The 25,105-nt window shown below is 42.2% G+C and overlaps 1 protein-coding gene across 1 annotated transcript in view; it reads left to right on the top strand.

The window, feature by feature from the left end:
• LOC128620242 (uncharacterized) overlaps positions 1 to 25,105 on the top strand; it is a 134,861-nt gene that overhangs the window by 8,128 nt on the left and 101,628 nt on the right. The window lies entirely within an intron of this gene.

Genomic DNA, 25,105 nt, shown 5'->3' with positions numbered 1-25,105 from the left:
TATAACCAGCATAAATACGAGAACAAACCTTCTTCTCAGGTGACTTGTTGTGGATAAAATGACATGAAATAAACATGAGGGAGACCTAGTATGAGTAATATGTAATTTTACGGATAATTCACAGGACTGGTGGGTGTGTAATCTTGAGGAGAGCGGTAGGGGGAAGAAAATGGGGTGTGTCCTGGGGACATGGGATAGTCAGCAAAGGTGAAATAAGAAGACCATTGAGAGTAGGGCGGACTGACAGGTGAGAAGAGGGAAGAATGGTCAGAGCCCAGATCAGAGAAGGTGACATCATCCTCAGACTGAAAGCTGAAGGGAGGTTCTGTCTGTGTAGAGGCGTCAATACACACATTCACGGGGTGGATTCTGTATCGGAGGGGGGGGGGGGGGAGCCCCGCATTTCCATTTCCAGAGGGGGTGCTGCGAAGAACGTTAAGTAGCACCATGATGTCAGCAGTGAGATGCGCGAGCTGATAGAGAGTGTCCAGATCCAGATCCAGACGGGCACCTAGACACACAGAAGCGGTATTAGGCGGATATTGACGAATTGGATTCACACTTTAAGATCTTTTAAGAGTAACGCACTTTGGTTTATTAGTCAAAAAGTCGAAAAGAAGTATAAGAGCTGAGGAGTGCAAACACACACACACACTCTCGTACAGTCAAGGACGGGCATGTAGACATAACACACACACACACACTCTCTCTGTCTCTCTCTCTCTCACACACATAACATTATAACTTTATAAGAATAATAAAAAGGAGTATTAAGATATTATAAGGGTAATATCTTATAATAATAAAATATATACTCTTTATAAAATACTCTTTATAAAAAGTAGTAGGATATGTAGGATAGTAGAAGGGTAATATAATGATATTATGAAGTAGGAAGTACAGTAAACCAAGCAGTATAACTATATATAAAATAGAGATATAGAGCAAATATGAAAATAAAATATAAACCAGAAATACAGAAAAATGTAACTTACTCATAATTCAGATGGTGAAGATTCTTGTCTCGCAAGGAAGGCCTTAATTTTAGAAAACCATGAGGAGCCATTTATAAGGGTAGCTGAGTCAAGCTGCCCCCCCGCGAGATAATAGTGAGACCAAGGTCTTTCTAAATTGTTTTGTCTCTCTCCACTTTCGAACCTAATGGTAAATTGGAAAGTCCTTTTTCAAAACATAATGGTAAATTTGATAAGCCTTTTTCAAAACATAATGGTAATGTAGATGAGCTCTTTTTTAACCCTATTGGTATTGATATCATAGTCTTTCTGAAATATATTGGTTATCTACTGTGTAAATACAGTATAAATACTGGAGCTTGAGCTCCGGGTGTCAGATCACTTCTGAAAATTCTCATCGGTGTGGATCTCGTGTGGTGGAACGGAACCAATAAATCTGGACCCTTGCTTCTTCTCACTCACGGCTGGTGTCTTTTTTTCTATCTCCAACTGGGTTCGGAGATGTGAGTATTTGCTTCTATGTTGAATTTTAAGTGTTTTTGGGTAATAGGCTAAATTTGAGCCAGCAGACTCTTCTGGCATAGTTACAGTATCTCACAAAAGTGAGTACACCCCTCACATTTTTGTAAATATTTGATTATATCTTTTCATGTGACAACACTGAAGAAATGACACTTTGCTACAATGTAAAGTAGTGAGTGTACAGCTTGTGTAACAGTGTAAATTTGCTGTCCCCTCAAAATAACTCAACAGCCATTAATGTCTAAACCACTGGCAACAAAAGTGAGTACACCCCTAAGTGAAAATGTCCAAATTGGGCCCAAAGTGTCAATATTTTGTGTGGCCACCATTATTTTCCAGCAATGCCTTATCCCTCTTGGGCATGGAGTTCACCAGAGCTTCACAGGTTGCCACTGGAGTCCTCTTCCACTCCTCCATGACGACATCACAGAGCTGGTGGATGTTAGAGACCTTGTGCTCCTTCACCTTCCATTTGAGGATGCCCCACAGATACTCAATAGGGTTTAGGTCTGGAGACATGCTTGGACAGTCCATCACCTTCACCCTCAGCTTCTTTAGCAAGGTAGTGGTCGTCTTGGAGGTGTGTTTGGGGTCGTTATCATGCTGGAATACTGCATACTGATCATGCTCTGCTTCCGTATGTCACAGTACATGTTGGCATTCATGGTTCCCTCAATGAACTGTTGCTCCCCAGTGCCGGCAGCACTCATGCAGCCCCAGACCATGACACTTCCACCACCATGCTTGACTGTAGGCAAGACACACTTGTCTTTGTACTCCTCACCTGCTTGCCACCACGCACGCTTGACACCATTTGAACCAAATAAGTTTATCTTGGTCTCATCAGACCACAGGACATGGTTCCAGTAATCCATGTCCTTAGTCTGCTTGTCTTCAGCAAACTGTTTGCGGGCTTTCTTGTGCATCATCTTTAGAAGAAGCTTCCTTCTGGGACGACAGCCTTGCAGACCAGTTTGATGCAATGTGCGACGTATGGTCTGAGCACTGACAGGCTGACTCCCGCCCCTTCAACCTCTGCAGCAATGCTGGCAGCACTCATAGGTCTATTTCCCAAAGACAACCTCTGGATATGATGCTGAGCACGTGTACTCAACTTCTTTGGTCGACCATGGCGAGGCCTGTTCTGAGTGGAACCTGTCCTGTTAAACCGTTATTTCCCTCTGCATCTGGTCTGGAATCGATCAGTTTCCAGTCCACACTGTTGTACAGTGGTGCATCTGTGGACCTCACCTTGCCTGGGAGCAAGAAACCTTACTTATAAACTTTTAAGTATGTGTGTGTGTGTGTGTGTGTGTGTGTGTGTATGTGTGTGTCAAGAGATTGAAACACATTGAGGTGTTTGAAGCCAAGAGCTCTGTATAATGCACGAGTTTTTCCGTGTGGCAGTGGGCCGGGTTGGAGCGCTGCTCCGGTCCCTGTCATCAGCCGTGTACATTTCTCCTTCTCCTGGTCTGTTCCTCTTCCACCGAGCAGCGTGATGGTATAAAATATAGAAGTGCAGTTTACTCTGCTGGGGGAACATTACTCTGGTCATGCTGACCAAGGAGTAATGATCGAGTTAATGATGTGCCTCTCACCAGCAACACGTCTTTTAAGAGGCTTCTATCTGCTGCTTCTCCACATTTTTTTCCCCGCTTGCACTCTGAAGTGTTCTATGCAACCTATAATACAGTGTATGTTTTTACACATTTACTGACTTACATCTCTCACAATCTCTGTCTTAGTGAATGTATCTATAATAACTCATATAAAGTGTAATAGAAAAGTTCTTTTCCTGTAACTTGTGCGTCACTTCTTCATTCTGGTCTTAGCTGTAAATAGATGCGTGTGAATTTCACACCTTTTTCTGCTGTCTCTCTCCTCAGTGACCATCTTCACTTCCTGCATTACGCCTTATTTATAGGTTTTTTTTCTTACATGTATTTATCAATCCTGTGTTCACATTTTCAAAAACAGCGGTCTATGTGGACTGAACTGTGTATCACTTTTCAGTGCTTTGACACAAAATGTATTGAATAACCTCAGCTTTCAAAATTAATGAATACTTTTCTCACTCAAACGTCATCAAAACTCTGTTCCACAGGGGATGCAGGGGATGTGTCCCCCGCACTTTAAATAAAATGTAAATTCGTCCCCTGCACTTTTCACTGGTCATGGCCAATTTGTGTATCTTTGATTTCTATACGTGTACATGTCTATAAGTCTTTACGTGACCTGATGTTGCCATGACAATCGGTCACTCACGTCACGTGCCACGCCCATGTTCACACCCACGCTCAGCGCTCATGTCACGTATCAGGAAGCTCTGGACTCCACTTCCCATCAGCCACTGCACTGCACTACATGTCACATGACCACCTGCACCTGATTCACGTTTTGGTTAATGAGCACTCATGTGTATATATAGCCATTGTCTGCACTGATTCACTGTCCTTCGTTGTCTTAGACTCCCGTTGTTCATGTCTTGATGTTTGTTTCTTGCCACAGTGTGTTTCAAGGTTGTCATAGTGTATTTGTTTCTTAGTACGTTTCTTTAAATAAATGTCTTTATCTGCATCTGCATCTGCATCTGCATCTGCTTCTGGCTCAACCCACGGAAGGTGACAGCTCAGAGGTCATGATGAACTCAAAGGGGCAAAAAAAATTCTCTCCTTTTTTTTTTTTTTACTAAATGGAGCAGTGTAAGTTCTTTTGGCGTGTGGTATTCGTGTTGCACAATGATGAATAATTTGCTACATATTTCTTTTTAAATGCTGCCTATTTCCATTGATGAATAATTAGCAAGATTGGATGGTAATATTAAGCCTACCTGTGGTCCCACACAAAAACAAAAAAAGAGCTTGACACTAAAAATAAACTTTGTTTACACTAAAATTGATTGCATGTTATTGTTGATATAACATGTTATTGTTCTGATAAGGTCTCCTTACAGTGACATGTTCGTTAGTTTAGTTCAATTGCAGTCTCTTTTCAACAGTGTGGTTTGAGTGACTTATTTCTTTTCTCTACTGTGGACTGTTGAATAGAATATAACAGAATAAAGTGGCAAAAAAAAGTATGTGAACCTTTTGGAATTTTATGGTTTTCTGAATAAATTTGACATAAAATGTGATCTCATCTTCATCTAAGTCAAAGGTATTGACAAATATTATGTGTCTAAAACAATAACACTCAAAAATTCTGATCTTTCATGTCTTTATTGAACACACTCATTCAACATTCAAAATGGCAGTGGAAAAAGTAAGTGAACCCTTATAATTAATAACTGGTTGACCCCCCACCCCCCCCCCCCCTTTTTTTGAGGTCATTAACTCAAGGGTTCACATAATTTTTCCACAAGCACTGTGAGGTTTTTTTTGGTTGTTCTCAATATTTTTTTTTGTGTTATTATTTTAGACACATTATATTTGTCAATACCCTTGACTTAGATTAAGATCAGATCACATTTTATGACAAATTTATTTCAGAAAACCATGAAATTCCAAAAGGTTCACATACTTTTTCTTGCCACTGTATAATAAAGTAGTGTGTGAATATAAGTATTTATTATATATTGTGTGCTATGTATATGCAATACAATATACACTAAACACAATTTGCAATATTTAAATAATACAGTGCAATATACAATATAACATGCAAGTACAGAATCATAAATTGCATATTAAGCCAATTAAGAGCAAGAAGAGATAAAACCCCTTAGTGGTTAGCACGTTCACCTCACACTGCCAGGGTTGGGGGTTTGATTCGCTGCCCTGTGTTTGTGGAGTTTGCATTTGTGCGGAGTTTGTCCGGGTACTCCGGTTTCTTCCCCCAGTCCAAAGACCTGCATGGTAGGCTGATTGGCATGTCCAAAGTGTCCATAGTGTATGAATGGGTGTGTGAATGTGTATGTGATTGTGTGCCCTGCGATGGATTGGCACCCTGTCCAGGGTGTACCCCACCTTGTGCCCCATGCTGCCTGGGATAGGCTCCAGGTTCCCCATGACCCTGAAAAGGATAAGCGGTATAGAAGATGGATGGATGGATGGAAGAGATGCAACCCATCAATTAGACAAAGGTCAGAAAAAATACCCTTGACATTCTGTCCCCCAGCACATCTGAAATGATGGCTACGCCCCTGTGTGTATCTACAGCTTATTTTTCCGCATGTTTACATACTGTTTCCAAAAACTAATCAACTCCATTTTTAACCAAATCAAATTTTGATTTTGAGACGTGTATGAAGTGTATAATTTAGTACATTAGAGAACTGTCACAATCTCTGTCTTATTGAATTATCTTCAAGAACTCATATAAAGTGTGTTAGAAAAGTTATTTTCCGGTAACTTGTAATGTTCGTCATTTCTTCATTCTCTTTTGGACTGTAAATAGATGCGTGTAAATTTCACACCTTCTTCTGCTGTCCCTCTGTCAGTGACCACCTTCTTCACTTCACTTAAGTAATGCCTTACCTTTATTTATAGGATAAGGTACATGCCATAAACATATATGTTAAGAAGTATGTTTTTAAGCAAGGTGAAGTATATTAACTGAAGTATTATTTTCCATTGTAAAAACATTGTTAGCTAAAATAAAATAATTAAAACAAATATTAAAGATATTAAAGTCTGCATGAGGGAGTGACTACACTGCCTAACACTTTTGAGAGTCAGAAGAAATCTTTATCTCTTAAAGGTACATTTTCATTAATGACTGTGAGCATGCTTTGTGTGCAGTGTCATGTGCCATATTACTAACAGTGATAAAAACAGTCGTTAGTTTTAATAAGTTTTGTCTTTTCAGTAGGAAGAAAAGAAACTTCAACACACTCGAGGAAAACAGACACAACACCTTCATCAGAACCGCCTCAGAGTAAAACAACAAACTCTCCACCTGCATCAACAACAGTAAAACAAGATAAACCAGACAGCAGCCTCCCTCTAGGTGCCAAAACTTTTCATTATCAATGAAAATACACATCTGTATTATTACATTTATTAACATTTTGGTGTGTTTTATTACACAGTTTTCAGCATTCTGTTGGTTTTATTGTTGGTGATACCCGGTGTAGTGGCATTTATTTGTTGGAGACGCAAAGGTACAAAACACACACACACACACACACACACACACACACACATACACATGCAAAACAAATACACACATACACACACATATGTACACACACACAACAACAACAAATTCTGATATTGATGAACTGAAACCTGTAGAAGCAGCAGCACTTCTGTAAGTGTCTCTGGATAAGGAAAATGAAATTGTGTAGTTTCCACTAGAGGTGTGATTTCTGAGGTCTTTTCTCTTTAGGAGGAAGATGTGGAGAGAACGTGATTACTGAAGGACGTCCGGACTGTAAGAGAAAGCAGAAGGATCAGGTTAGTGTACATGCAGGCCTGAGCTCAGCTGCATTTTTATTATTATCTTTATGTCTTTGAGTCCTGCTGTATTTCTAATTTAATCTCCATTTAATTCTGCATAGCTTCTACAATAACAGTTATAGCAGATTTGTTTCTACCTTTAGATCTTTACTTGTATTTGTGATACACTGCAGGTAACACACATGAACCACACATGCTTTCACTGAACACATGGTGTAAAGAAAGAAGTCAGATTTGGAGATTTGTTTCTTTACATAATTTTACTTGCTTCTTGGAGTCAACAGTAAAAGCACTAGAAATTGGTATGTGTGTTATATGTATAATTTTCATGTTCTGTCTTTCCACAGACTGAACCTGATGTTACTTACGCAACTGTAACCCATGTGAACACAGCCGGAGCAGCACGGGTCCAGATCAACACTGCAGACAACACTGAATATGCCAGCATTATAACAAGCTAATCCACAGTAAATATACATAGATACACTCTCAGTTATTATATAATAATGATGAAAACATATATTAAACACACACCATGGTAAGCATGTTTTTCCCCAAATTGTTGTTTTTCATGTTTTTGTTTGTTTGTTTATTTTTTCAATTAAATAGCAGATTCAGATATATGAATGTATGGGGGAAAGGGGGCGGGGTTTCCAGAGTATTGCATTACATTTATTTATGTTAGCTAAGGGTATTGTTCCTCATTTACTTTGTGTGTTAATCATTAAAAATTGCTGATGGATAATCTTGCAGAAGTATTTAGAGCGTACGCATCATTTTATATCTTATGTGTTCATTTCTTATTCTGATATAAGAATGATATGTAGAAGGCTTTTATCATCATCCTGTTTTGTGTAAGACGACTCCTATATCTGTTCCTGTTTGTGACTTTTAAAGTCTGCTGAGTTCAGGTAAAAATAAAAGAATGAGGATCGTTGAATCTGACTGGAATGAATGTGTATTTCTAAGATAGCTTTTGTGAATGTTTCCTAACACTCCTTGCAATTTGTTACCGTTTTTTTCCTTACAATTAGTTACATGCATTTATCATTACTGAATTCACTTTTTCAGGACTCACACAGTTAGCAGTCTGAGTGGATGTAACCGTGGATCAGTTTTCATTACACTGACACAAACTTGTGGCACTGAATATAATGATATGAATATACAGTATATAATATAAATAGCCTTATTCAAACTTCATGAATTCTGTTTTCTCTCAAACTCGACCTCCAGCAGAACTCAGTACATCTACAGCACTTTTTCTTCATGTTTACTTACTATTTACAAAACTGCTGAATATTGGTTCAATATGTAACAATGGGCTCTCAGGAAGGTTATAGGACTCCATATACATGAGGATTATTTATACAAAATCAGGGTTAAAAAGTTCTAGCTCAGATACCAAAAAACACTGAGCAAACAAACAGATAGCTAACAGACAAACTAAGAAGACGATTAGAAGTCGGGCGTCCTGGAATAGAATTGTCTATAGGCTAGATGTTACGCAAAAACTAAACAGAATACACACACACACGTATATGTATATGTGTGTATGTATATGTGTGTGTGTGTGTGTGTGTATATATGTATATATGTGTATATATGTGTGTGTGTATATATATATATATATATATATATATATATATATATATATACACACACACAGTACTGTGCAAAAGTCTTATGCACCCTATTTTTTTAAGTACAAACTTTACATATCTCTATGTATATCTCTATAAGTACAAACTCTACATTAATTAATAGACTTCTACATTATCGAGTCAGTATAAAAACATTTCAGATTCCCAAACACTAGTTTTCCAGCACAAAATTGAATGTTACAGAAAAAATGTTTGTATGTCAGTAAAAACAACAGCATATTAAGCGGTAAGAGACACTTTTCAGACCAAAAACCATAATGATGGCTGCTGGATATTGCTGCAAAAATAAGAAGCAAGTGCGACAGTCAAAGTCTCCAGAAGAACTGTGTCTGGTTCTGCAAGATGCTCAATAACACTTACAGCTCATTTCCTTATAAAACTGCACTGGTTCTATCTGAGACTACTTTTGTTTTGTTTTTTTAAAGCAAAGGGTCGTCACACCAAATATTGCCTTTGTGTCATTTATTACTGTGTATCGCTCTTCATAGTATTTTTTCTAAATGGAGAAACATTTAATTCTATTATTTTTGAAGGCATCTTTGCTTTACAGCAGAGGTTCTCAACCATTTGTAACTAGAGCCCCAGCCTCCCCTATCATGTGGCATGCCCCCCATATTGTAGGAGAACATGTATAAGGATTATTTATTCTATATAAAATCTATCTATATATATATACACCTAATCTATAATCTGTTTTGATAGATTTTTTTGCTTTTTTGTTTTTGTACTTTTTAAATTAGTTTTCATAACTTTTATGATTTATATATATATATATATATATATATATATATATATATGTAAACTTTTATGACTTTTATAAAACTATAACAGACAGGTATGGAACATGAATGATATAAAATGTTTCTGAACACTATAACTACTTTGAACAAGAGAACTAGGCTGTAGTAACGTGGACTATTTCACATGTAAAATATGTTGCATTACTTTCATCTTGCATTCTAAAAACATTCACATATGAATTATAGGCCTATAAATTGGGATGAAAGGCGCGTCTCGTTATCCAAGACATTGTTAAATCTCCGGCTCTCAGACTCTCACTGAACAGAGCAGACGCAGAGAGAGGTGAGAGTGCAGCGGGAAAGTAACACCTCGTGCTTACAGGACAGAACTGGTGACATTTGGAAAGTCGCTAAGATTTGTCCAAAAAAAGTCGCTAGATTTGTCGCTAGGCAGAAACCTGGATGTAGATTTAGATCTGTAATGAGCAATTACCTGTAGACCAGCTGTAGTAGCAGCTTTATGGCACAAGATGTCGCTACTTAGTCGCTTAGCCGTAGCTCTATAATCAAAGACCTAGGAAGAATAAATAAATAATTAAAATTAAAAAATGAAATAAACATATTTATTTATTTATTTATTTATTTATTTATTTATTTACATTTTAAGCTCTTTAAACTCTAATAAATCATGTTATTGATTACAATTATACTCTCATGATTATTCTTACTTTTCATGATCATCACTCATGACCAGCCTCTAAGTGCTCCTCAGCTCACACATGGTAAATGTGTCTTCATTACTTCCTGTAAGTCTAGTTAAACACACTTGCTGGTGAATATACTGATGGACATTACAGCTTTGTCCTAAACACTAGAAGTCATGTGTTGAAATAAGTGAAGTTAATGTTTATTAAATTAATGTTCATGGACAGTTTTTTTTTTTTCTTTTTTTTTTTGGGGGGGGGGGGGGGGGTACAGTAAAGTAAGATAAAACCACCACATGAGATAAAATATAAATAAATATTAATACTACATATAAAATGTAAATTGAGTCATGGAAAGAGTGATGAAAGAGATTTAGAAAAAAATGATAAATGAGACAGTGGTTGTTGTGGTTTCCTGATAATCACACTATATAACAGAGAGACACTCAGGCAGTGTGACAGTGTGTGTGTGTGTTGTCACTTTGAGGGACTGGTGTGTGTGCAGAAGAATCAGTAATGATGAAGTGTTTGTATCTTTTGTCTGTTGTGTTTCACGTCGCTGCAGGTGAGTGAAGTTATTTTCTATTTTCTATTACAGAAAGGAGAGAAAATATTAGCCAGTTCTTAGTTCAGCTGCTTTGTGTTTAGTTCATGTGGTTTCTGTCCAGACTGGGTTTACAGTAAGCCGTAGTTCAGGCCTGTTCCTGAACAACCAAACCAAACACTGTCAAATGTTTATCATTTAGAGTTTTACTTAATAACAACTTTACTTACTACAGTGTTATAATAATAATCGGCCCAACAGAGATGAACACGTTCAATGGAAATATTTGATTATGGCTTTATATTTTATAAATGTAATGTTATTAAAATGCTAAATTTCAAGAGCAGCATGTACTTCTAGTTAAATTGTCCAAAGACAGCAGTAATCTTTATACATAAGGTAAACATACACGTCATGCCTTGTGTTATAATCTCCTTATTTAGACCTGTTCAGCTTTGATCATGTGGATTTTTTCTTCCTGATTAACTTCAGTCTAAAATGTACTGATGAAGAGAGGTGGGCGAATGAATAAGGAGGACTCTACAGTGAGATTATTTTACAACCCTATAATACTTACAGTGTATGTTTTTACACATTTACTGAATTACATCTCTCACAATCTCTGTCTTAGTGAATGTATCTATAATAATTCATATAAAGTGTAATAGAAAAGTTATTTTCCTGTAACTTGTACGTCACTTCTTCATTTAGGTTTTAACTATAAATAGATGCGTGTGAATTTCACACCTTTGTCTGCTGTCTCTCTGTCAGTGACCATCTTCACTTCCTGCATTACATTTTACACCATATTTAGTAACATGTATTTCTCAGTCCTGTGTTCACATTTTTGAAACTCACATCAGCAGTCTATGTGACTTAACTGTGTATCACTTTTCATTACTTTGACACAAAAAGGATTAAATAACTTCAGCTTTCAAAATTCATGAATTCTTTTCTCACTCAAACTCCAACTCCAATAAAACTGTGTATCTATTTTTCACATTTACATACTGTTTTCAAAACTAAGGAATTTCATTTTAACCAAACATTAAAGAAACAAAGTGTTACTTTTAAAAATATATTTTTTAACTAATTAGATTAGATTAACGAATGAATTAGATTGCTAAATCCTAAAACATGCCGGTAGGTGCCTAAGATAACCTGCTTATGATTGTGTGTGTGTGTGTGGTTTCCTGCAATCGACTAGCATACAATCCAGGGTGTATTTCCGCCTCACACCCAGTGTTTCCAGGATATTTTCCAGATAGCCCAATGTGCCTTAACCACTGAGCTACGACTACCACTATGCATTTCCTGTTCATGTCTGAATGATGAACTCGTCTGAATCGACTCAGTGCATGATTTTTAAAATTGTTTTATATAAAAAATTATATTTTTAGAACTTGGAGATATGTGATATCTGACGTGTGTGTTTGTGTGTGTGTGTGTGTGTGTGTGTGTGTGTGTGTGTGTGTGTGTGGCAAATTTATTTTTTTTTTGTTATTTTCTTGGAATTTCTAAGGTTAAATTTTTCTGTACTTTGGATTTACTCCCTGCTAAAAGTCATTGTGTTGTGAGTGATAAAGCGTTCTTGTTCAGAGAGACTTTGCTTGTGTTCTTGTGGTTTTGAGGCGTGTATGAAGTGATGCGATAGTTATAGTTGTCACAGCTCCATCAGATCAGAACTCGAATTCCCAAGATGCAACACTCACTTCTCATGCACGCATACGCTCACCATCCCCGGAGTTCTGATCAGACACACCTGGCACCAGTCACACACACACACACACACACACACTCTCACCGCTAATACTTAGGGATGTCACTCACCCAGAATCTATGCGAAGTATACGCTCAGTCAACTCGTTTCTCTGCGTTACCAAGCCGTTCTAGTTAGTTTGTCTTCTTGTGATCCTCGACCCTTGTTTCCGGTTTCGACTACGCTCTCTGCCTGACCCCGTTTGTGTTGTTCATCCGATCGCTTGACCTTTGCCTGTCTTACGACTACGTTTCTTGCACTTCCCGATACGACGCTCTACACCTGCCGCCCGCTCCTGCTTCCGTGCCGATTCGAGGTTCGTGACAGATAACGGGGACAACGGGGAGATCCCCGTTGGCCGCAAGCCATCGAGGGACATGGCTGGATGATTAATGACCATGATCACCGTCTCGCAAGCCTGACTGAGCAGGTAGCTCGGCAAACCAAACTACACTGCTTTCTACGGCACCGACCACACGCTTACCTCCCACTCCAGCGCCGGAGAAGTACGACGGAGATCCGGCACGCTGCCGAGGTTTTTTACTCCACTGCTCCCTGTTTTTTTCCACGTAACCAGACATGACGGAGAATCAGAAAATAATCCACTTCATGGAACTCTTAACCGGGAGAGCTCTCCTCTGGGCCACCGCAGAATGGGAACAGGAAGGGAACATCATCAGCACGTATGATCAGCTGACCTCACGTTTCCGCACTGTATTTGATCATTCTCCAGACAACCAGGAGACTGGGGAGGAATTATTATCCTTGACGCAGGGATCACGTTGTGTGGCGGATTACGCTCTTGAATTTCATACTGTGGCTGCTAGGAGTGGATGGAATCAACCCGCTCTAAAGACTATGTTTCGCTGAGGATTAAATGCCGACATCGTAACAGAGCTGGCGTGTCACGATGATCAGCTGACTCTCGACTCACTCATCAACGTAGCTATATGCCTGGATCGTCTACTACGGAGCCGCTGCGACTTACGCAGCGAGGCGGAAGTACCAGCATCTGAGAGCCCTAGTGAACCCATGCAGCTGGGACAGACTCGGGTGAGCATGCAGGAGAGAGACCGACGGCGCCGTGAACATTGTTGTTTCTACTGCGGCGAGAAGGGCCACTTCGTGTAACAATGCCCTCTCAAACAGTGCTCTACCCGAGGGGAAACCAAAACTGTCTAACAACCTCAGTCAGGGGTGAGTTGGGAACCCACTGCCCAGTACTCAGTTCAGTCTGCATTCGTATTACCAGTTATATTAGAATACTCTGGCATTTCCTGTACTTTAGAGGCGCTGATCGACTCTGAAGCGGCGGGGAACTTCATTGACCAAGAGAATACAGTGAGGGAAAAAAGTATTTGATCCCCTGCTGATTTTGTACGTTTACCCACTGACAAAGAAATGATCAGTCTATAATTTTAATGGTAGATTTATTGAACAGTGAGAGACAGAATAACAACAAGAAAATCCAGAAAAACGCATGTCAAATTTTATAAATTGATTTGCATTTTAATGAGGGAAATAAGTATTTGACCCCTCTGCAAAACATGACTTAGTACTTGGTGGCAAAACCCTTGTTGGCAATCACAGAGGTCAGACGTTTCTTGTAGTTGGCCACCAGGTTTGCACACATCTCAGGAGGGATTTTGTCCCACTCCTCTTTGCAGATCTTCTCCAAGTCATTAAGGTTTCGAGGCTGACGTTTGGCAACTCGAACCTTCAGCTCCCTCCACAGATTTTCTATGGGATTAAGGTCTGGAGACTGGCTAGGCCACTCCAGGACCTTAATGTACTTCTTCTTGAGCCACACCTTTGTTGCCTTGGCCATGTGTTTTGGGTCATCGTCATGCTGGAATACCCATCCACGACCCATTTTCAATGCCCTGGCTGAGGGAAGGAGGTTCTCACCCAAGATTTGACGGTACATGGCCCTGTCCATCGTCCCTTTGATGCGGTGAAGTTGTCCTGTCCCCTTAGCAGAAAAACACCCCCAAAGCATAATGTTTCCACCTCCATGTTTGACGGTGGGGATGGTGTTCTTGGGGTCATAGGCAGCTCCAAACACGGCGAGTTGAGTTGATGTCAAAGAGCTCCATTTTGGTCTCATCTGACCACAACACTTTCACCCAGTTGTCCTCTGAATCATTCAGATGTTCATCGGCAAACTTCAGACGGGCATGTATATGTGCTTTCTTGAGCAGCGGACCTTGCGGGCGCTGCAGGATTTCAGTCCTTCACAGCGTAGTGTGTTACCAATTGTTCTCTTGGTGACTATGGTCCCAGCTGTATTGAGATCATTGACAAGATCCTCCCGTGCAGTTCTGGGCTGATTCCTCACTGTTCTCATGATCGTTGCAACTCAAAGAGGTGAGATCTTGCATGGAGCCCCAGGCCGAGGGAGATTGACAGTTCTTTTGTGTTTCTTCCATTTGCGAATAATCGCACCAACTGTTGTCACCTTCTCACCAAGTTGCTTGGCAATGGTCCAAGCCCATTCCAGACTTGTGTAGGTCTACAATCTTGTCCCTGACATCCTTGGAGAGCTCTTTGGTCTTGGCCATGGTGGAGAGTTTGGAATCTGACTGATTGATTGCTTCTGTGGACAGGTGTCTTTTATACAGGTAACAAGCTGAGATTAGGAGAACTCCCTTTAAGAGTGTGCTCCTAATCTCAGCTCGTTACCTGTATAAAAGACACCTGGGAGCCAGAAATCTTTCTGATTGAGAGGGGGTCAAATACTTATTTCCCTCATAAAAATGCAAATCAATTTATAACATTTTTGACATGCGTTTTTCTGGATTTTCTTGTTGTTATTCTGTCTCTCACTGTTCAAATAAATCTACCATTAAAATTATAGACTGATCATTTCTTTGTCAGTGGGCAAACGTACAAAATCAGCAGGGGATCAAATACTTTTTTCCCTCACTGTATACTCCAATATAACATCCCTGTTCGTCCTCCCAGCACCCCCCGCCGTGTCCAAGCCATTGATGGAGCCCCCATTGGAGATGGTTTAATCACCCACTGCACCGAACCTATTAACCTCCGCACCCGCGCTCTTAATCAGGAGAAAATTACGTTCCATGTCATTGTGACGGCCCAGCATCCAGTGGTTCTCGGTCTTCCTTGGCTCGAACATCACAACCCACAAATTTCATGGAATCAAAGGGAGATCTCTCGCTGGTCAGCTCACTGCATCAATCACTGTCTCCGAGTCCCTGTGATCTCCTTAGCATCCACATCCGTTGAGAGCCCTGACAAGGTGGACAACGTTCTGATCCCCAGTGTTTACCACGATCTCATTGAAGTATTCAGTAAGAAGAAGGCTAGTGGACTACCTCCTCATCAAGATTACGACTGCGCAATCGATTTGCTTCCAGGCACTACACCACCACGAGGGAGAGTCTATCCGTTAACAGTAACTGAACAAAAGGCCATGGAGGAGTACATTCAGGAAGCATTGCACCAAGGTTTCATACGACCATCTACTTCCCCAGCATCAGCGGGGGTTTTTTTTGTAGAGAAGAAGGGAGGAGGTTTACAACCCTGCATCGACTACCGAGGACTAAACTGGTGTTGCGTCAAGTACCGTTACCCACTACTGCTAGTACCAGCCGCTCTGGAACAATTACGCACTGCCACCATGTTCACGAAACTGGACTTACGCAGTGCATACAACTTGGTCCGGATTCGAGAAGGAGATGAATGGAAGACTGGGTTCAGCACAACTTCAGGTCATTATGAGTATCAGGTCATGCCGTATGGACTTTCTAACGCTCCCTCAGTCTTCCAATGTCTAATTAATGACGTGCTACGTGACATCTCACTCCTTTCCAGTGCGTACTAGGGTACCAACCTCCACTGTTCCCATGGAATGCGACTCCCACTGCAGCTCCTGCCGTTGACCAATGGTTTAAATGTAGTGAGCGTGTCTGGGCTGACACCCACCAACGCCTGAAGGAGACCACAGACACCTACAAGCACAAAGCAGATCGCCACCGCAACGAACACCCTAATTACCAACCAGGCGATAGGGTGTGGTTGTCCACCAAGGACTTAAGACAAGCTCATAGCTGTAAAAAAAACAAACGCCAAGATACACTGGACGATTCAAGATCCTCAAGCGAATCAATGAAGTCACTTATCGTCTGGAACTGCCACGACACAGCCGCATCTCTCCCTCATTCCACGTATCACGTCTCAAACCTGTTATCAACGGTCCATTAGCCACATAAGTACCAGCTGAAACTCCTCCAACCCCTCTGGAAATTGATGGACAACCGGCTTATCGTGTCAAGAACATCCTCAAATCTAGACACAGGAGAGGCAAGCTGGAGTATTTGGTCAAGTGGGAGGGTTATGGACCTGAGGAACAGTGCTGGGTTCCCAAGCAGGACATACTGGATCCACAGCTTACCAAAGACTTTCACGCAACTTATCCTGATCTCCCTGGTCCATGACCCCGGGGGAGGCCAAGAAAGAACTCGGCTCCGTGCCGATTCGAGGTTCATGACAATAGTACATTATGGATGTGAAGTTATCTGCTGTACTGAACTGCATGCTGGTAAAGCCATCCTGTTGTGTACAGTTTATAAAATTAACACAGTATTTTTAAAAAAAATGTATTCAAAATCGCATCGTAAAAAACTTAATAAATGAATAAACAATCAGTCAATCACAGTTTATTTCCTAATTTAGCTGTAAACCTACACACTTTGTTTTTTCTATACATAAGCGGGCATGTTTGGATCTATGGGCAGCACAGTGGTACAGCAGGTAGCATTACTCCCTCACAGCTCCAGGGTCCCCAGTTCAATCCTGAGCTCAGTTTACTGTCTGTGTGGAGTTTCACATGTTCTCCCCATGTCCATGTTTTCTCTGGGGTCTCCGGTTTCCTTCCAACTCCCAAAAACTTACCAGTGTATTGACTATGCTAAATTGCACCTAAGTGTGAATGAGTGTGTATTCCAGGGTGTATTCCCTCCTTGACCCCAGTGTTCCCAGGATAGGCTCCAGATCCACCGTGACCCTGAGCAGGATAAAGTAATCACTGAAGCTGAATGAATGAATGAAAGAACGAACAAACGAATGAAGATTGATCTAGTCTGCATTTTTGGATGTGAGGTTATCTGCTGTACTGAGCTACTAGTTGGTAGAGAAGAGTTCTGAAAAACTGATCTCAGTGTTGATAAATACATGTAACCAATTATAAAAATAAAATGGAAAAAAAAGACCGTAAGGGATGTATGGCAGTGTGCGTGTTAAGTGTGGAGTATCACTCAGTATTCTCTGTGGCACATGGCACAATGTTGGTTAACTGATGCTGTGAGAAAGAGGAAGTAGCCATTCTCCCATTCACTGGCTCTAACATAAGAGCACTAGATATGTATGCAGCTGTGGTTTTATGAACACCAGGTAACTGCCAGATGTGGTGAGAATCACCGGATATCTTCCTGTGTGTGTGTGTGTGTGTGCGTGCATACGTTTGTGTGTGCGTCTGTGCGTCTGCGTGTGTGTGTGTGTCTGAATGAATGTGTGCATATGTTTGTGTGTGTGTGCATGTGTGTGTGCGTGTGTGTGTGTGTGTGTGTGTGTGTGTGTGTGTGTGTGTGTATGTATGGTGAGAGCATTCAGCGCAGTCACAAGTGGTGTGTGACATAGTATTTACAATAAATATCACTGTCATATGGACATTATTCCATAAACCTATTTGCATTTACTCTGGATATCCATGTTTCACTGAACCCCAGTTATATACTTAACTACTATTTCAACCTCCCTAATCTGCAGGAGTGGCGAGAATCAACTGGATAACGTTTGCCATGATGGCACGAGGAGCACACACAAGAAGAGCTTATTACCAGAGTATGTAGTTCTTCCACTATTTTCTCTGAAGTGAACGCTATCAAAAAGGTAGTTTTCAGAGACACCCATTTCAGTCTGTTCTCTTCCTCATAAGGTGGAGCCTTAAAGAACTCTAGCACAAGGAGGAGGGGGATTACTGTTATGACTGTTATCAGTCCTAACATCCTCCACACTAGTTGGTACTGTACATAGTGATCTGGCTGAATCTGACTGGCAAGTTTAATAATGTCTCATGTTGTAGTGACAAGGTGGCATTCTCAGTAAATCTAGTCTAGGCCTGCTTCTTGGTGGAAGTATATAGGAGCCAGCAACAACATTTAACTAACGTGTTGTTTCTGTTTCTCAACATTATACTGTTTATAACTATAAACTGACAAAGTAAGACATGTAATTCTTTAATAGATAAAAACGGTAATTTTTGCAAAGAAAATAAAACATTACGACATGTACTGCAGGAAAACGTCGGGGTTACGCATATAACCCTGTTCCCTGAGAAGGGAACGAGACGTTGCATTTAGCATAACAGTATGGGAGTGCCCTTGCGTGCGTGACTGGTATCTGAAGCTTGTGTAAAATCATGCCTCTACTTATAGGTCTGCCATGATCAGGTGACGTGGCAATTAAGCATGTCGCATGGTATATATATGGCACCTGTGAACCATGCCGCCAGCCTCTATTATCTAAAGCGAAGACGCAATTCACAGGCCTGCCCCGGTATGACAAAGCTATGCAATGTCTCGTTCCCTTCTCAGGGAACAGGGTTAACCCCACCGTTCCCTTTCAAAGGGAACTTCGACGTTGCATTTAGCATAACAGTATGGGAATGGGAATACCCACTCCGTCATACCGAGGGTACGGCCTGTTCAAAAGGACCCAAGCCCGAAGACACTCGAGCCCGGGGTGGAATGAATTTCCAGGCTAATAATAATGAATGAATGTGTGTGGTGTAGATCATCCCGCAGCAGCACACACATCCTGTAAGGATACCCCTTTGGACAAAGCCTTCGAGGAGGTGACCCTCCTAGTGGAATGAGCTCTTATGCCCAGAGGCATGGCGCGACCGCGCGCCTTGTAAGCCATAGAGATTACGTCCACTATCCAATTAGAGATGCACTGCTTCTGTGATGACACTATGATGACACAGCATCACCTTCACTGTCGCTTCCACAGCAGACCAGCAGCTGCTCCAACTTACGCCACTGGCCGGACCGGTGGACATAAGTACAGAGAGCCCTTACTGGACACAGCAGGTGCATCCTCTCTTGTTCCGGTGTGAGGAACGGAGGAGGGCAGAAGGCCTGCAACACCACAGGGTGGGCAGCCGATGTAGGCACTTTAGGAATATAATCCGGCCTAGGATACAGGAAGGCCTTGGCTAGTCCAGGGGCAAATTCAAGGCAGAAGGGGCAACAGAGAGAGCTTGTAGATCTCCCACTCGCTTGAGAGATGTCAGGGGCAGTAGAAGAGCTACGTTTAGAGTCAGAAGCTTCTCAGAGGCTGACTCTAAGGGCTCAAATGGGGCCCCTGACAGACCTTCCAAGACCACAGAAAGGTCCCAGGAAGGTATTCGTGGCCTGCAGATGGGCCTCAGCCGTGTGACACCACGCATGAACCTCGAAGTTAGAGGATGTTGCCCCACAGAGGCTCCATCAACAGGGGTGTGGCTGGCCAAAATGGTGGCCACGTAAACCCTGATTGTAGAAGGAGTCAACCCAGCTGAGAAACATTCTTGTAAGAACTCCAGGAATGTAGCTATTGCTCAGTTCACTGTGTCTAGCTGACGTTCCTCACAGCACAAGACAAAAAGCCGCCACTTGAACGCATACAATTTCCTTGTGGATGGTGCTCTAGCATTTAACATGGTCTCTACAACCTCAGTTGTGAGACCAGAATCTATGAGCTGGTGCCCCTCAGGGGCCAGGCCCACAGTTTCTATAGTTCTGGCCGTGGTAAATCAGCCCTCCGGCTTGAGACAGTAGATCCCTGCGGATGGGAATCTCCCAAGGAGTACCGTTGAGCAGGGAAATTATCTCTGAGAACCATATTTGAGCTGGCCAGTAAGGTGCTACAAGCAGCAGACGTAGACGGTCTTGGCGAACTCTCGCTAGAACTTGTGGGAGCAGAGTGATCGGGAGGAAAGCATATAGACGTGACCTCGGCCACGTGTGCACCATGGTGTCCAGCCCCAGTGGTGCAGGAGGAGTGAGGGCGAACCACAGTGGGCAGTGTGTTGTCTCCTCGGAGGCGAACACATCCACTTCCGCTTGTCCGAACCTCCGCCATATGGACTTCACCACTTGTGGATGGAGCCTCCAACCCCCGGGCCTCAGCCCCTGCCTCGACAGGATGTCTGCCCCTACATTCCGGCTGCCCGGAATGTACATTGCACTCACTGACAAGAACTTTCCCTCTGCCCAGAGAAGGATTAGTTGCACCTGCCTGAACAGGGGGCGTGAACGTAACCCTCCCTGGTGGGAATAGGAATAGGCTAGGAATACAGCTCGCATCTCTAGGCGATTTATATGCCAATCCAGATGAGGGCCGCTCCAAAGACCATGAGCTGGACAGCCATTTAAGACTGCACCCCAGCCCGTGAGGGACACATCTGTCATTACCGTCTTGCGAGACGCCACTAGAGTGTGACCCGAGGCTAGGAACTGCGGGAACCTCCAAATACTCGGAGCACGTAGGCATCGCCGCGTGACACTGATTACTCTCAGAGGTTTCATCCTTGGATGAAACCCCCGACTTTTCAGCCACCACTGAAACGGTCTCATGTGCAATAGGCCCAACGGTATGACGTTGGCTGCAGCTGCCATAAGGCCCAACAGCCTCTCGTAAAGCCTGGAGGGGATGCCCAGACCTAGCTTTATCTTGCTCAAAGTTGATAGGATTGATTGTACGCGTGTTGGGGATAGAAATGCCCTCATCGTAGTAGAATCCCATATAACCCCTAGAAAAGTTGTCCTCTGCACTGGAGAAAGCATACTTTTCTTGAGGTTCAACCTGAGCCCCAAGCTCCTCATGTGGGCGAGAACAACATCTCGATGTTGAACCGCCTGTTCCCTGGATCGTGCTAAAATTAACCAGTCGTCCATGTAGTTTAGTACACGGATGCCCTGGAGTTGCAAGGGAGCCAGAGCAGCATCCATGCACTTTGTGAAGGAGCGAGGGGATAAAGCTAGCCCGAAGGGAAGAACCCAAAATTGGTATGTGTTTTCTCCAAACGCAAACCTCAGGAACTTCCTGTGACTGGGTGATATTCCTATGTGGAAATATGCATCTTTCAGATCTATCATCACAAATCAGTCCTCGGACTGAATCTGTGGCACGATAAGTTTGAGCGTCAGCATCTTGAACCTGTATGTCCGAAGAGTACGGTTCAGATGACGCAGATCTAAAATTGGCCACATACTCCCATCTTTTTTGCGGACCAAAAAATAATGGCTGTAAAAACCTCCCTCCCTTAGGGAACGGGGTACATGCTCTATGGCCCCTTTGTCCAAAAGGGAACTTACTTCCTGCGCTAACATTGGGCTCTGCTCTGTGCTGACAACTGTGGTGAGCACACCTCTGAACCGGGGGGGTCGAGCTCTGAACTGGACCCGGTAACCCTTTTCTATGGTAGACAGAATCCATGGGGACACATTTGGCAGTAGTTTCCATGCTGCCAAATGGTCTTTCACCGATGTTAGCTTTTCCACATTTTGTTGGAGGGAAAGCATCAAATTTCCGTTGCCCTGTGATGGTTGCTGACCAGAGAAGACTGAAAACATGGGATGGCCTTGGCCAGGGCAGGCCCTACAGTAGCACTGGGGGTTAACCGCGCTAGCAACCTCATGTCCCCTGATACGTCCCTCCGTGGCCCATCAAGACTGTTCCTTTATTGCCTGCTTTGCTTTTATGATCATTCTTAGATCAGGCCTCTTAACAGGTTGTGGCTGTGGCCGCCCGGTCCCCCTGGCTTTCTGCGGGGGGAGGCGGGCCGCCACACTCGTCTTCTGCGTCTCCCTCGCACCAGCGCTGGCCCGGGCTCCACTCATGGAGGCCCATGCAAACTCAACACGACGGGGAAGGAACTGGCTGAACGCCGCCGTTTGCTGTTTTGCCTCGCGAAACCTGTCGGTGATGCTATTGACCGCGCGCCATACAGGCTGGAAGGTTTAACAGTGGCGTTCAGCAAGGAGACCTTATCTTTGTCCCCCATACCTGAGAGGTTGAACCATAAGTGCCTTTCCGCCACAACCAGGCTACCCATTGAACGGCCGATATGGCGGGCCATTTGTTTGGTCGCCCAGAGAGATAAATCTGTGGCGCAGCTGTGCTCTGCCACTGCCTCGGGCCCAATTCCTTCACCAGTATCAAGCTCACTCAGCAGGTCTGCTTGGTAGGCCTGCAACACTGCCATTGTATGCAGGGACCCACAAGCAAGACCCGCTGCCACATAGTCTTTGCCCACCAACGCCGCAGTGGCCTTACATGGCTTAGAAGGTAAAGTTGGCCTCCCTAAATTACCTGCCATTAATGGAGAGAGGTGGCTCGCAAGCGCCTCCTCCACCTTTGGCATCGCTAAATAGCCGTGCTGCTCACTCCCCATGATGCCTGAGTAATCAGATGTTGCGGGGTTATAAACACGGCTAGTGTATGGTGTTTTCCAGAAGCGTGATATCTCATCATGCACTTCCGGAAAAAAGGGAAGTTTCCTGCGGTGTGAGGGAGCTTTATTTTTATTTTCACTGGAGACGAAGTGCTCATCCAGCCTGCTACGAGCCAATTCCTCTTCCCCGGGCCAGTCTATATTCAACTTTTGAACCGCCCTAGTGATCACCTCAAGCAGCTCTTTATATACTTGAGAGCTGCTGTCGGTTTTTAGTGCAATGGCACCCTCTACCGACTCCTCGGAGTCAGCGAGGGTGTTTCGGCTTTCCATAGCGGAAGGAGGAGTCGTGACGCGAGCTCTAAAGTCAGGCAGAGAGCCGGACCCGGAAAACAGAGCAAGAGATAGAGCAGTGCTCGTCTCCGGCTCCTCTTCCAAATCCATACAATAACCCCACGACCGCGAGGCTCTGAAATCCAACTCCCTTCGGACAAGAAGAGAGCAAGCTGAGAGCAGAGCTGCCTAATTGTGAAATGTTCACAATGCTGACAGTCAGAGTCCTCAAGGGCTGCTGTTTAAAAAAGGGGTAGAAAATTTAGAGATATTGAGAAATACAGAGTAGAAATTAAGCTTCTTTATTTATTTATTTACTTATTTATTTATTTACACAAACCACAGACATGCAGTCTCGCTGAAGATAATAAGGCTGCCACCGTGCTTTACAGGTGCCATATATATACCATGCGACCCGCTTAATTGCCACGTCACCTGATCATGGCAGGCCTATAAGTAGAGGCATGATTTTACACAAGCTTCAAATACCGGGCACGCGCGCAAGGGCGGTCCCCATACCGTTATGCTAAATGCAACGTCAAAGTTCCCATTTGAAAGGGAACGGCATCATGCTAATCTGTTGTTCATCATTTTCCTATAAAAGCCCATCTCATCTTGTTTTATAGACAAAAATGAAATAAATCTGTAAAGCAGGCTAGTGTGGAGATCCGGTTTTCTACACAGTGCTTCTGAAATCCTACAATGTTTCTGGACTGAATCAAACCAATCAATACTTAAATAGTTCATAATGCACTTAACAGATAAAAAATCTGAACCCAGTGTGTTAAATAGAAACCATAATAATGAAGCACAATATATAAGAGTTTGATGTTTTGCACAATTTACATGGATAATGTGACTCAAAGAAGAGTCTAAAAATAGAAAAGATCACTTTATGTTTGTCACCACAGACAATTCCCTACCAGACCAGCAGAGGGCATCTCTCTCATAATATGAATTTCTTCCTTGGTTGTTCCACTGATTTCCTATACAGACCTGTCTTGTGTTTCCCCTGACTGGTTCCCATTTATAAGTTCTATGTTTTCACTCGTTGTTGCTTAGCATTTGTTTTCATGAGTAGTTATTATGTAGTCTGTCAGAATTAGAAAGTAATGCAGTGTAAACATTGTCTAGTAGATTGTCCTATTTATTTCAACTGAATGTTATTTGTAGAGGACTTTTAACAGTAGACAAAGCAGCTTTAAGGAAAACAATTGTATTGTGTATATGAGACAATAAATGAAATCTGGATGTAGATTTAGATCTCTAATGAGCAATTATCTGTAGATCAGCTGTAGAAGCAGCTTTTTGGCACAAGATGTCGCTATGTAGTCGCTTAGCTATAGCTCTATAATCAAAGCCCTAGCATAAATACACAATTAAATTTTAATTATGCATTTTTAAACCACTTTTTTTTTTTTTTTTTTTTTTTTTACATTTTAAGCTCTTTAACCCTCCTACCCCTTATTTCCCACAGTATTATGTCCCCAACCCTATATTCCCCATAGAAACAGCATGCCAACCTTGAGTTCCCGGGCCAAAATTGACACCAAATCAGCATTTTAATTTGAACATTTTTAGGCCTTGAAACAACTTATAATAATGTATTTGTGTAATATTACTTTGAAAATTGAAGCAGTTCAGTGTTTTTACTCCACTTAGAGCACAATTCTTAACTAGAGAAATTACGAAAAATGCTTCCTAAAATCCTTATACTCATTTAGAAGTACCATACGAGCATCAGCGTGGTCAATGCCTTTGAATAAATGCATTTTAGCGCCAAATCAAATGAATCATGAGAGTTTGCGTCACTATCAGTTTCGGTTTCAACATCGCCTGAACTTAGACTGCTGTCACTATCTAGAATCCTTGCTTTCACCTGTGTAACTGTGTATGTTTTCTTTTTTTTCACTGTTTTAGATGTACCTGTGTTCACTGTAGGTGTAACTTTAGCTGGAACACGATTAGCTTTTCGCTTTGGCATTTTTAGTTAACTTCTACTAT

This window comes from Ictalurus furcatus, chromosome 2 (genome assembly GCF_023375685.1).
Source record: "Ictalurus furcatus strain D&B chromosome 2, Billie_1.0, whole genome shotgun sequence".
Classification (NCBI taxonomy): domain Eukaryota; kingdom Metazoa; phylum Chordata; class Actinopteri; order Siluriformes; family Ictaluridae; genus Ictalurus; species Ictalurus furcatus.
The sequence above is the reverse complement of the archived record's forward strand: the minus strand, read 5'-3'. Positions and strand labels throughout refer to the sequence as shown.